Genomic DNA, 14,182 nt, shown 5'->3' on the forward strand with positions numbered 1-14,182 from the left:
AGTGTCCTTTACTGGAAAGTGAGAAGGCCTGGGGCTGTGCTGGTTCCTGGAGGGAAGAGCAGCACGGTGCCAAGGCTGCTCCTGCTCCCTCTGTGATCCCTGGGGGATCGCTGGGGTCACCAGCTGAGCCATCTCCTCTGATCTTCGTAGGCCCAGCTATTCTGTGAAGCTGGAAGGAATTACCTGATAATTCAGGTTAATCACTTGAGAAACATATCTCTTCACACAGCATATGGGTGCTGGTAATTATTACTGTATTTTCCTATTTGCTGGTAATTATTATAATTATTGTATTTTCATGTATACATTACTGTGGCAACCCCCACTGATTTCAGTGAGGTGCATATGAGTCCACAGGCTTCAAATGGTGATTTTCCAGTTTCTTTGAAGGACTTTAGGATCATCTCCTTCTCACCTGCCCTCCATTTACACTTCTGCCTCACCATGATTCTAACAGATTCATGAACTGGAATTTATTTCTATTTAAAAGAGATTTTCATGCCTTGCTTTTTCTACCCTTATTTTCTATTGTTCAAGCTTCTACTTTTCTCTTAAAAAGGGATTACATTTATTTTCATTTTCATTTCATCTTTGCATTATTTTAATTTTCCTCATTTCATAGACTTTCCACTTAAGGTGCCTTTTTTTTGCATTTCACTGTTGTAGTACACCCAGTTTCTTGTTTTCTGTTATCTCTTTCCTGTTGTATTATTTCTCTGTTTCTTTTCCCTCTCACTTTTCCTCAAGCTTTTGAGAAGTGCCAGTGTTCATTTCTAGTGCACTCTCTCGGCCTGAGTACATTTCATCATCTGGAAAATGTAAAACATGCAGTTTGATCCTGTTTTTCCAGTTATGTCTTCCTGGGGTAACAAAGCCAAAGAGTTCCTTTATTCTGTATTAGCTGCAGGGGGCATTTCATGGTCTAAATGACAAGCACAGACTTTGCAGGGGGTGCAGTGATAAACTAAGTTAAACTAAACTAAACTTAACTAAACCAAGCATATAAAACCTAACACCTAACACCCTCCCCTTTGAATTTTCAGGTTAAAAAAGAAAAATTTGGGGGTTTCATGAACTTTATGTGAGTCTTCCTCATCAGTGTTTGTTCAAGGTCAAATGCCATATTATAAATAGCATTTCTATTTTTTACATCAAATTAATGTTATTAGTTTTGTGATCACTGCTGTCTTACATCAGAACTCTTTCACAACTGATTGGGAGTAACAGGAATATTTTGAACAGTCCAAAGGCTGGATCAGCAGCAGTGAGGTTTGGGGGTCAGCATTGCTCTCAGTGTGGCTCTACACTGAAGTTGTGGGTTTCTCTCCTCCCTACCTTTCAACTCATCTGCACTGCTCAAGTCTGATTATTCAGCCATTGTGTGGGTGAAGTTATTTCTATACAAATGGTAGAGATACCCACAAGGGTCTGTTCTTGCCAAGTTACATGAAGCATTACTCCTGCAGAAGTGTGAGCCTGGCTGCCTCCCAAATACCTGGACTGAGAAAGAAATAGCAGCATTTATTATTGTTTTTATTACAGAACTGACACCCTCAGGCCACTGGGAGAAGAGACAGGGGCAGCAGCATGAAATATGTTGGGGTTTTAACCTAAGCAAGAGAGAGAGATACAGGGAAATGAAAAACAACATTTTTTTCATTATCCTACAAAAAGTAGGATATAGTACAAATATGGTATTAAGTTTTCCTCACCATCACCCTTAAAATCACAGATTAGTGTGAACTGAACAGCCCTGGGCTAACTGGTTCAGTTTGTATTAGTCCTTTTCCCATGAGGCCTCTTTATATTCCATTGTCTGGCAGTTAATGTATGGGGCAAGAGCAGGGGACTCTGAGCTGTACAATCACCAGCAGAGGTGGAGCTCTCAGCCCTGCACAAGCTCCTCTGTGGGGAGGTGACAAATGTCACATCCACGCTGCCCCTGCCTCGGGATGTGCTGAGGGAAGGCAGCACAGCCCTGCAGCCAGGGCAAGCTTCCCCAAAGAATTACTCTTGGATTTAATGGCAGGTGATATTTTTGATTGAGTAGTGGTAGCCATGAATTGGGACTGGAACAATAATGTGAGAAATATGAGCTTTGGAGTCAATAGAAATCGATACAGCTTAGAAAGCTCACACAGAGTGCCCAGGGGGAAATGCAAGCAGAAACCCAACTAAATCCATTGTTACAGCTGCACAACTTTCATGGCTGCTGTGCTTCCTCTCAGCTCCAGACCAGAAATTCTAAAGATCACTGCAAAAGAATGCAGAACTGTTGCATTTTCAGGTAGAGAATGATAAAACAGGCAGTTTTAAGTCCATGGCTCATAATGTAAAGCAAAGAACTTCCTAAACTCCTGCGAAGGAGTGCAAAAAATAACTTGTGTCAAGAGTAACTGGAAATATGGTTCATCTTTCAGGTGCTCCAAAGTTCTCACTGCTCTGAGTAAGCCACAAAACTTCCAGCCCTGATGAGCTGGTGACCAGCGGAACCAGGTGAATCACGGCTCCGGAAAAAAGCACCCGCACAAGGGGCAGCTCCAGTTTCACTGTGCCCACGGAGTTCCTCCTCTTCCTGTCCACAGACTGTTGGTAAACCACTGATATATCCTGGGGTATACTTGGGGAAAGGATTCTGTCTCAGTTTAACTCAAAGCCCCACTTTATTTTAGATTTTCAGCCATGGGTTTCCCTCTCAGCGGGGGCAGAGCCTGGGATCCCCTGGGCTCACAGCACCCACTGGATGTGCTCAGCTGCCTGCCCCTATTGCATTTCAAGTGCAGAGTAAAAGCAGAACATGACCTAAGACATTTCCATAATTGTTTTCTTTAATCACCCCCAATTCCTCTTTTTCATACTGAAGCTGTCATAGCCAATGTGTGGGACATACATCATCCCCTGTGACTGGAGTGCCAAATATCCTCTTACAGTTCCTGCACCGTGTATTCTCCTTCAGGGGGGGATGTCAGAGCCCCTTCACGAGAAATATCTGGAATTCAGAGACCATGAAAAGGTTTCTGAATTTACAGACAGTTGGTTTAGGGAGGGGCCAAAGTAAGTGTCTGTCTTACAGGAATCATGTAGTGCTAAGGAAGCAAACTGAGAAAGGAAGATTTACTGTTTGCCAGCAATAGCTCCTGGCAAGAGGATGAGTCTATTTACAATAACAAATTACAGGAGCCATCCTGGGTCAGACTCAACTTACAGCCACTTTCCAGCAGCTGTCTGTGGCAGTATCTAAAGAAGAATGGACAATAAGAATATGGTAAACACAATTAAAACTCCACACACACAACCACCAGAGGCTCTTGGTGGAGGAGTTTTCTGTATATTTTTCTAATTGTTTTTTAACACACATAGACCACCCCCCTTTACTGTATGGTGAAGCAGAAAATAAGATTTCCCTCATGTCTCCCTCACGCCTGCAGTGGTTCTAGAGCTTTCTGCAGTAGTTTTCTCTTGTGGCTTAGGAACCTGGGGTTCCTCACTCCGTGTATAAACACAAATAATCCCTACTTGCCCTTCTCTATCTTAACTAATACATCTCTTTGGACATTAGGGACAGAAAGCACAGATTAGAAGCATGGATTATTCAAACTACATGTTCCCATGGACTCTCACTGTAGAGAATGAGGCTTTCTGCTTCCTTTGTTAATCCCAAGAATTCCTAGCATCTGTTTACACTGTCAACTGAGCACTGAGTCACATTTTTGCAGACCTACTTCTATTTTATTGAGGAGCTAAGCATTTGATGGGTAGGACATTGGGTAAAAACAGCCTAAAGTCACCCTTGCTAGCCCAAGAGCTCAATTCTCCATACACCTGCAGGACAGAGTCTTCAAAAGTTACCTGTTAGCAGCTCTGAAAATCTGGATGGAGTGGTCATAATGTAGACATTCCCATGAAAATTATGGTGCAGAAGGAAAAGTCTCCCTGGGTTGAAAACCTGTAAGAGGAGCAGCCCTGTGGTCCTCAGAGGAAACACCCAGGAGGTTTCCAGCACTCAGAGCCACGGGGATGCACTGCTGAGAAAGGACACAGGACAGAAACACAGCTGAGAGTGTTTATGGCAGTACAGAGTGAAACTGCAGCTGTGCTGCCCTCTTCTGTGTACCAGATAAGAAAAAGGGGACAAGGAATGTTTAATGTATCTTTTTTGACACAAATGCCTTCAGTTCTGTGTCCAAATGTGCATTTGCAAGGCTGAGAACCCCTGCAGGTGACGTGAGCTCCTGGTGGGGACCTGTGGGGACAGAATCAAACAGAGCTGCCCCTCTGCTTTGGGTGACAAAGCTTGCTCTTGTCTCCCTTGAGGGGAAACCCCATTTTCCTTACATTTCCAGAAATGAAACCTTGAAACAGGGACAAAAAATTACAGTCACAGGGGACACTTAGGAATTTGAATTGGAAAAGCTTTGTACTTCTTTATAAGCCATTGCAGAATTTGTGGTGTCTTTTCCTGTGGTGGGTGGAATCACCCATGTAAAGTGTGTGGGAATTTGGATGTGAGAGATATTATCATTTCTTCCAGGAAAAACTCAGAATTCGTCCAGTTGGAATGTGCTGAGTTTGGCAAATTCCACATTTGCATCATAGCAGTAAAAGGAATCTCTGCTTCTTTTGAATGTCACATTTCCTGTTTTGCCTCTGCTGCTGCACAAGACATTTTGGTAAAAACCTCCACAATTCTAATTGTAGAGTTCTACTAGAATGAAAAGAATTTTCTTTTTTTATATTTTTTTTCTCATTTTAAGTTTTCAAATTTCATTCTGTTCTATTCTTGAGAAATCATGTAATTATTATAATCACAATATGCTTCATAATCCACCACTGTCTCAAAAAATATAAAATGGTCAGTGTTTAGGCCCTTGGTTAAATACAGAGAGCAAGCACGAGCCTAGACTGGGCTAAGAGAATGGTATGAAATGTGTTTCTTATGTAAAGGGGCTTATAGGCAGTAGATTTGAAAAATGTTAGTGTGAAAGCAAATGCAGATCTTAATTTGAAAGCCAGCCCTAACTAGATTAATCTGAACCCAAATCCAGTGCTAGAAGTCTGTCAGTCCAAGAGACAAAACTGCAAAATCCTGATGGGTATCAAGGACATCCTGCACCCAAACCAGCGACAGTGAAGTAGGTAAGAAATAACTTTATTTTCTGTTCATCCTCCCAGAGGCAAACTCCACATTTAGGGAATGGCAGCGCAGTGGAGCCTTCAGTGAGGCTTCACCTCAGCCCAGCCCAGCAAAGCACAGCTCAGCTCAGACCAGCTCAGACCAGCTCAGCTCAGCTCAGCCCAGCCCGGCCCAGCCCAGCCCGGCCCGGCCCAGCCCAGCCCAGCCCAGCCCAGCCCTGCCCAGCCCAGCCCGGCCCGGCCCAGCCCAGCCCAGCCCAGCTCAGCCCAGCTCAGCCCAGCCCAGCCCAGCCCAGCTCAGCCCTGCCCAGCCCAGCCCGGCCCGGCCCAGCCCAGCCCAGCCCAGCTCAGCCCAGCCCAGCTCAGCTCAGCCCAGCTCAGCCCGGCCCAGCCCAGCCCGGCCCAGCCCAGCCCAGCCCGGCCCAGCCCAGCTCACCCAGGCACCCTGAGCTGCCAATCCCTGGGCAGTGGCAGGGAGGGATTGCTCAGCTCCCAGCCTCGGGTGTCTCAGGCATGAAGGGTTTCCAGCCAGGGTGTTTTTGACAGGCACATCACAGTGTAAACCTTTGGGCTTCAGGCACTTCATTTCCCAAGTCATCAAAGCTTCTTACATTCAGGGAAAGACTCAGTGATCATCCCATTCTCTGGTGCCAGTGGAATTCAGCACACTGGTTGCTTTTGATGGCATTTTTCCATGTCACAGTTTTGGAAATGAGATCAGAATCAGGCCTCAACATTCTTTTCCCTCCTCTATGCTTACAGCAGTAATTTACATGAATCAGGCAAATGTTGCCTTGGCATCAGACTCTCACGTTAAAAACACCACGTGTGTGTCAGTCAGGCTCTGCCTGCTCGTGTACCCCCAGCCGTGGGGTGAAATTGCTCTTTATTCAACAATTAATGCCATAAAAAAATATGACATACACAGAAAATTGCTTTGCTGCAAAGCCTTTCTTTCACACTCAGTCCTTTCTTTCATATCTTTACAAGGGTTATAAATTTGCATCACTCACTCCTCTGTTCAAGCACACCAGCTCCACCAGGATCACTCAGATGAATCTACAGCCTTCTAAGGTAACAGCAGCATGTAGCTAAGCAACAAAAAAGAATATAGTATTCTTCAGGAAGGAGGATTTTTCTAGATGATGTCATACAGATGCAGTGCTTTTTTGCCATATAAGAAGAAAATGGTTCATTGGAGAAATGAGTCTGTCATCCTGGCACCATCAAGCCATGTTGATGTATAGGCTTCCCTTGATTAGCTGTGACAGAAAATAACAATGCATTCTATATTGTTCCTATTTATTTCTCCATATCTATCACATATTTGTGAGGTTTTTCTACAAAGACTAAAGCCACAAACGATTTTATGGCAGATTTCATTAACCATCACCCAGATTAAAATGGAATGCTTCAATAATTACCAAGTCAGCTGAAATAAATTGTATCTCAGCTCAGCTGAAATTGTGTCAGCTTAAAAAAAAAAAAAAAAGAAAAGAAAAATAAATAAAAAGGTTTTATGAATGGAAAAGACATCCTGTTGTAAGAACAGTCCATCACTGTATGTAGGGACAGAGCTTCTGTGGATGTTATACACTGATTTTTTGAAGGGATTTGGTCAAGTGCAAGCAGAAAAGCCGATATAATGCAGCAGGAACCTGCCTGGGAGCCCGGGGTGAGGGTGATGAGCGCGGCCAAGGGATGGGCAGAGGTGCCCGGGCAGGGTCTGTGCTCCAGGCAGGGTCTGTGCTCCAGGCAGGGTCTGTGCCTGGGCAGGGTCTGTGCCCGGGCAGTGCCTGTGTTCTGTGTCCCGGGCCGGGTTTGTGCCTGTACCTGTGCAGGGTCTGTGCCCCGGGCAGGGTCTGTGCCTGGACAGGGTCTGTGCCTGGGCAGGGTCTGTGCCTGGGCAGGGTCTGTGCCCTGTGCCCCGGGCTGGCCGTGCCCTGCAGGAGCCGCGAGGGCGGGACCCGCTCCGCGCTGCTGAACCTGCGGCTCCACCTGCCGGGGACGCGGCCCGCCCGGGGACCATCCCCGTCCGCATTTCCCCATGCCCATATCCCCATCCCCGTTCCCATTTCCTCATCCCCATTTCCCCATTTCCCCATCCCTATTTCCCCATTTCCCATCCCCGTCCCCATTTCCCATCCCCATTCCCATTTCCCCATTTCCCATTCCCATTTCCCCATTTCCCATCCCCATTCCCATTTCCCCATTTCCCATTCCCATTTCCCCATTTCCCATCCCCATTCCCATTTCCCCATTTCCCATTCCCATTTCCCCATTTCCCATCCCCATTCCCATTTCCCCATTTCCCATTCCCATTTCCCCATTTCCCATTCCCATTTCCCCATTTCCCATCCCCATTCCCATTTCCCCATTTCCCATTCCCATTTCCCCATTTCCCATTCCCATTCCCCCATTTCCTCATCCCCATTTCCCCATCCCCGTTCCTATTTCCCCATTTCCCATCCCCATTTCCCCATTCCCCGCTCTCGGCTGGCCGGCCGTGTTCGCTCTCTTGGTGCGGTCTCACAGCGAGCCCGCGGCGCTGCCCAGCGGGGTTTGCCAGGCTGGGCTGGCCCCGAGAGCTGCGGGGAGCCCGAACGAATCCCGGCCCGGAGAGCCCCGAGAGCTGCGGGGAGCCCGGCCCGGTCCCATCCCGATCCCATCCCGGAGCCCCCGAGCTTTGCCGGCTCTCCCATCCCGATCCCATCCCGATCCCATCCCGGAGCCCCCGAGCTGTTCCGGCTCTGCCATCCCGATCCCATCCCGGTCCCATCCCGATCCCATCCCGGAGCCCCCGAGCTGTGCGGGCTCTGCCGGCCCGATCCCAGCCCGATCCCATCCCGATCCCATCCCGGTCCCATCCCGGAGCCCCCGAGCTGTTCCGGCTCTGCCATCCCGATCCCATCCCGATCCCATCCCGGAGCCCCCGAGCTGTTCCGGCTCTGCCATCCCGGGCTCCCTGCGGGGCTCCGGTGCCGGGCGCTTTTCCCGGTGCAGGAGCCGCCTGCGGCTGATCAGGGCTGTTACATCACAGCCTTGGCAGCTCTCCTCTCCTTGGCATCCTGTTTTATTTGTGTACTCCAGAGCCGCTCTGCGGGCTGGCTTTCATTCTTCCAGCTGGACCAAGGCGCGGTTTGAGGCTCGCCCATCCTGGGATTGCCCAGGGAGCCGCGCCAGCCGGGGGAAAACGCAATTCCTTTGTAGCAGGGAAAGAAAGACTCGAGCAGGGTTAGGAGGCTGAAGCCCGCAGGGCAGCAGAATGTCACAGGAAGGTGCACCGGCTTCACAATGCTCCCAGCGAAATTCCTGCGGTTTTAAGGATTAGCAGAATATATTGCAGTAATATGATGCATTACCTGATGTGTACAGAACTTGCATCTAAGCTGCAGTGTTTATTTATTCAGCCATAAAATGCAGAAAAACAGTTGAGTGACTTGGTACCTGCATAGGTACTTCTCCTGTGCAGCCAAGGGCTTAAACTCCAGATGAACTGAACTGTGTGCACCCAAATGACACATGCACTTAAAGGAAGGCAGGTATGACTGAAATTAAAGTTGATACAATGTTTATTTTTTGGTTGAAAAAATAAATTCACTCTCTTGTTTTACAAGGAATGGCCCAATATTGTCCTTGCAAAGAAAGATAAATGTGACAAAACTTCATCACTTCTATACTAAAAATATAATCCAGAGTATGACCTCAGTTAAAGGTCTTCAGTTGTCAGGATCAGACCTAAAATGGTAAGTGGAAAGGGGAAGAAATTTTTTAAACAACAGCTCCTGTTTCAGGCTCCCAGTCAATTTTGTCATTAGTAAGAAGCATTGCTAAAGAATTTGACAGACTCTTTACAATGTTGACTTATGTTTCAAAAAACCCAGTGCATAAATGTGTTGTTATGAAAATAAGTCAGTACAAATTTGAAGAGAAAGAATTTATGTGACTCAGCCCTAATTATTTTCTTTCTGCCTAAAAAGCAATTGCTTGGTTGGGTTTTTTTAAGTTGGCTGCAGTGTTAGTGAAACCGTTTTCTGATTTTCAGTAATAAAAACTAGTTTTGTTGTATTAAAACTGTGACTTGTATTAAAAGGGGAAAAGAATGGAATCTGTTGGCATTGATTGTTTTTCTCTGCAAGCATTTCAGATTACGTGGATGATTTATTTGTCACTTTGCAGGGAAAATAAAAAGTATTTTGCTGCTTAGATACCTCCATAATCCTTAGGCAGAGCATGTGCAGCTCTCCCATTAGCAAAGTGGGGAAATGAAGCTTTAAGGGTTAAGCAAGCTCCTGACGACCTCCTGAGGTGATTCCAGTCAAAGCCACGTGTGGCACATTTGATGGGAGCCCAGATGGAGCTAATTTGGGTAGATTGGGGGGAAAGTGCTGTGACAAACCCCCATATCCAAGTTACAGCACAATGAGGGCCAGGTCAGCTCCAGGAGGGTTGGCAGGGGTGCCTTGCTGTGCCCAGACCCTGGGCCACTGCACTCAGAGCTGCCCAGTGGGCTTTGGCAGCCTGAAACGTGGGGTTGGTTTATGGGGTTATCAGTGGCTGTCCCCTACCCCTGCTGTGTGTGACCCCCAGGCAGGGCAGCAGTGCCCGGGATGTGCCACAGCCCAGGCAGGGCGGGCACGGGGCCAGGCTGGGGCTGTGCCCACCCGGGATCCTGCCCTGCAGGGAGGGAGGAGGGCAGGGAGTGCTCAGCACGAGGTGATGGGAGCTCACTGTCCCTGCCAGGGTTTGGGATCTCTGCTGCTCACTGTGACCCCGAGATTGTTCAAAGTCTCTTTTCCCAGCCCAGGTGCCTGAAGAAGCAGTCAGGGCTCTTCATTTCTCAGTCTCAAGGTTGTTTATTGTTCCTTATCTATAAAATTCTTTCTCCTGCCCTGCCAGGTCCATCCAGCAGGACAGTTCCAGGCACTCTGCCTGCCCCCAGGGCAGGGTTATGTCTTTATACTAAAAACTACCTGTACAATGGTTACAATTCCTTCCCAATACCCATCACCTGTGTTAGACACTGAGCTTCTACTCTAAACCAATCTAAAAGTGCCACCAGCACAGCAGAAGATGGAGGCCAAGAAGAAGAAGGAGAAAGGATGGACACCCACCCCCAGATTCCTCCATCTTGCCCCCTGAATCCCCAAACCAAAAACCCCAAAATCGACTTTTCCACCCTGTGATAACTTCACTATTATTCTACCTAAACTGTTGTGGCTTGCAGATCTTCATCTAAGGTTGGTAATTTGCTCCACGGGTCATAATCAAACCCACAGGTGTTCTGGGCTCTGTGCCAGGGGTCCTGGGTGTCCTGGACAGCCAGAGGGACGTTCTGGGTTCCCACAAAGGGAAGGACAGAGCCCCGTGTGAGGGCAGGGGCAGCTCAGGGAGGTGGGGCACATCCCTGCCACCTCTCTCTCTTCCCAAAGGTCCCTGGCAGCAGCTGCTCCTCATTTCCAGGTCATTTTTTTTCCACAGATTTAGTGGAAATTACCTTCTGGCCTGTTCTCTCCCTCCTGTGCTGCTCTGGAAGCAGAGTCTGTCTGAGCTCCTGTCCAAGAGCCTCGCTGAGGGAAGGGGCTGCAGTGAGAGGCTGCAAGGCAGCAAACCAATGAGAGCTGGCAAGAGAGCCTGAGCAGAGGGGGAATGAAACTGGGAGAGAAGAGTTCCATCCATCCCAAGAACCAGGATGTCTTCATCACTGCAGACAGTGCTGCTCCTTAGATCCTCAAAAGAAAAGTTAAGGAATGGAGATAACTTGTGTGCAGCAGGATGCAAAAGCTCTTCAGAGATAGGACATAATAAATGTATGAGTTAATAATAAGAAAGAGGTAAAAAGGTCTCAGTGTGACAGAATGTCTTCTGCAGCTACCCAAGTGTGTTGGACAAAATGAGGGCTCTCTGCTATTTGTGCATTTTGTAGAAATGCCCTGTATTTTTAGCATTTTGTGGAATGAAAACTTTATGTGCTATTAAATGTTGCTGGCTTTGAGACCAGCAAACTCAAACACACCTCAACTTTCCCTACTTTGGTTCTCTTTGCTGTTACTTAGTAACATCAGAGAGATTTTACTACAAACTTTTCTTTTGCCTATGGATAAACGTTGACTCTGCCACTTCTTCAGTCTGCATTTATGCCAAGCAGTGCATTTGGTAAAGGAAGGAAAGTGGTGCAGTTCTCTGCTTGACAGGCCAAAGGGAAATGCTTTTAACAGCTATAAAAAACAATTGTAAAACACAGAGTTTATAAATCAAAGCTCCAGAGGGAGATCTTTATCAAAGCCCTCCACTGACGCAGACACATCACTCCTGAGCGTGGCCAGAATGCTGAAATACTTTCATTAATTAACATAGAGCTTTCATTAATTAACATTGCCAGTGAGTGGCACACACTGCTCCAGCCCAGGGCCACCAGCAGCAATGCCATGCAAGGGTGCAGCTCCTCCATGGATGCTGAGCTGCATCCTTGGACACAGAGCTGCTGAGCTGCTTCCCTGGCACTGCTGAGCCCGGGGCTGCAGGGGATGAGGGGCTGCAGGGGATGAGGGGATGCAGGGGATGAGGGGATGCAGGGGATGAGGGGATGAGGGGATGCAGGGGATGCAGGGGATGAGGGGATGAGGGGATGCAGGGGATGAGGGGATGCAGGGGCTGCAGGGGCCGCAGGGGATGAGGGGATGCAGGGGATGTAGGGATGCAGGGGATGCAGGGGATGCAGGGGATGTAGGGATGCAGGGGATGCAGGGGATGAGGGGATGCAGGGGATGCAGGGGATGAGGGGATGCAGGGGATGCAGGGGCTGCAGGGGATGCAGGGGATGAGGGGATGCAGGGGATGCAGGGGATGCAGGGGCTGCAGGAGATGCAGGGGCTGCAGGGGATGAGGGGATGCAGGGGATGCAGGGGATGAGGGGATGCAGGGGATGCAGGGGCTGCAGGGGATGCAGGGGATGAGGGGATGCAGGGGATGCAGGGGATGCAGGGGCTGCAGGGGATGCAGGGGATGAGGGGATGCAGGGGATGCAGGGGATGCAGGGGATGCAGGGGCTCAGCCATGGGGCAGCACTGGGGGGATCCTGCCCCTCCCAAGGAGCTGCCTCGGGCTGTGGGCTCAGACACAGCCCAGAGCAGGGACAGCACAGACACTGGCCCTGGGAGCACACTGGGAGAGGGGAATGCCATCAATCTGCCCTGGGAGCACACCAGGAATGGGGAATGCCAGCCAGCTGCTCTGGAAGCACACTGGGAGTGGGGAATGCCATCTCCAGCTGCTCTGGAAGCACACTGGGAATGGGGAATGCCATCCAGCTGCCCTGGAAGCACACTGGGAATGGGGAATGCCAGCCAGCCATCCCTGGAAGCACACTGGGAGTGGGGAATGCCATCCAGCTGCTCTGGAAGCACACTGGGAGTGGGGAATGCCATCTCCAGCTGCCCTGGAAGACTCTGCCCAGAGCTCAGGAATGCACAGCAGATGTCTGCTCCTGGCATTTTTCCTGGATTTGAATGAGACTGTTTGTATGCAACACAGCTGCTCCAAAGGGTCATCCTTTCTCATGGAATGTGTCCTATTACAAAGCATTCCAGAGGCTAAATTTAGGGGTGGAGTTTTGAAATAATAAACATCTGAAAAGAAATATTTCTAACAAATTAGTGTTTTGTTCTCCCACTTTGTCTCCATGCAATAGGAATCAGTTTATGATCTTCAAGAGCAGGGAGGGAGGTTTTCACCAGAACTGGTGGTACATGATCAGCAAGAGCTGAAGGAGCCTGGACAGGAGGGCCTGGGGCCTTCAGCAAAGCCACTGTGGTTGGTTCTGTGGTAAATACAACACCCACATCACCTAAACAAACACAGCAGATCTAAACCAACCAGCTTCTCCATCCCTGAATAGCAGAAGTCAAACCTCTGCTTTGAAAACCCACAGCAGATCCCCCGTACTGAAAAATCATCCCCCAACTATTACCAATAAACATAAACCATCAAACATATTCTGTTGCTTCTCTGAGAAGGCAAATAGTCCAAAGTGCCTCCCCAGGGCTGCTGAGCACAGTGTGCTTCACGAGGCAAGTGCCAACATCCCAATAAATGATTTCACACTACTATTATGTAGTGGTGAAAGGCAAGCAGAGAGCTTCAGCAAAGCACCATGTCCTGATCCCTTCTCTGTTTGGAGTGCTGGTTGAAGCAATCTGTTGGCAGCATAGTCATCCTCCTGTTTTCCCCCTGGCACATACCTGCATTTCCTTCTTCCCCAAAATCTGGGGGCAAAATTTATTTTCTTTGTAAAAAGCCACCAAAAACCAGAAAGCAAAATCAACCCACCCAAGCGTGGTGCCCAGGAGCTGCCTGCATGCATTGCCTTGGCTGGAGCTTCAGCTGTGCTGCAAATGCTGGCAGTGTCAGAACTCATCAGTTCAGTGATTCAACAGGAGAGGCAAAGCAAAGCTGGGTCCTTCTGTTCCTTGCCCAACACTAATATTACATAAATACTGTCTTTATTTGCAGTTTCATTCATACATCCCAGCAGTGCTGCCCATTCAGAGGCTGCTGAGCCAAGTGAGCCCAGCAGAGCTGAGCTGAGCTCCTGCAGAGTTGGTTTTCTGCAGCCCTGTGCAGAGGGAGGCTCAGCTCTGCCCTGGGAAGGTCTGGCCTTGTCCTCTCCTGCTTTGCTGGGTGACTTTGGACTCACACTTGGAGCACTGGACTGGACTGGACTGCCAGGCTGAGCTTTACACAATGTCCATGAGCTTCACCCTTTCCAAACAGCATCTGAGACCCTCCCAGGGAAAATGCTACTGGAGTACAAAGCACTGCCATCAAACTGCTGAGCACTGCCTGTATTTATAGAAAGTGTACCTCTAATTTTCCTGATAACTGATGCAAAGAAGGCAACATTGCAATGGGTGTATGTGTTGGGACCCAGGACATTGCTCTGGCTGCCCTGGGTGATTCCAGACCCTGGCAGGGGCTCAGAGACCTTGGCATGGAGTCAAAACCACCTGTGCCTTTGATTTTAACCCATGGAAACTATTCCCAACCTTGT

At 48.6% G+C, this 14,182-nt stretch overlaps 1 long non-coding RNA gene across 1 annotated transcript; it reads right to left on the minus strand.

Annotated features, from left to right (window-relative positions):
• Positions 1 to 5,978: 5,978 nt before the first annotated feature.
• On the minus strand, positions 5,979 to 7,286 carry LOC139596130 (uncharacterized). The gene is made up of 2 exons (XR_011681253.1): positions 7,053 to 7,286; positions 5,979 to 7,001 (listed from the first exon to the last, which is right to left on the minus strand). It is a non-coding gene; the product is annotated as an uncharacterized lncRNA (long non-coding RNA).
• Between the last annotated feature and the right edge of the window lie 6,896 nt (positions 7,287 to 14,182).

Source organism: Agelaius tricolor, unplaced genomic scaffold (genome assembly GCF_023055355.1).
Source record: "Agelaius tricolor isolate 1412-34295 unplaced genomic scaffold, bAgeTri1.0.p SCAF_15, whole genome shotgun sequence".
NCBI classification, from domain to species: Eukaryota; Metazoa; Chordata; class Aves; order Passeriformes; family Icteridae; genus Agelaius; species Agelaius tricolor.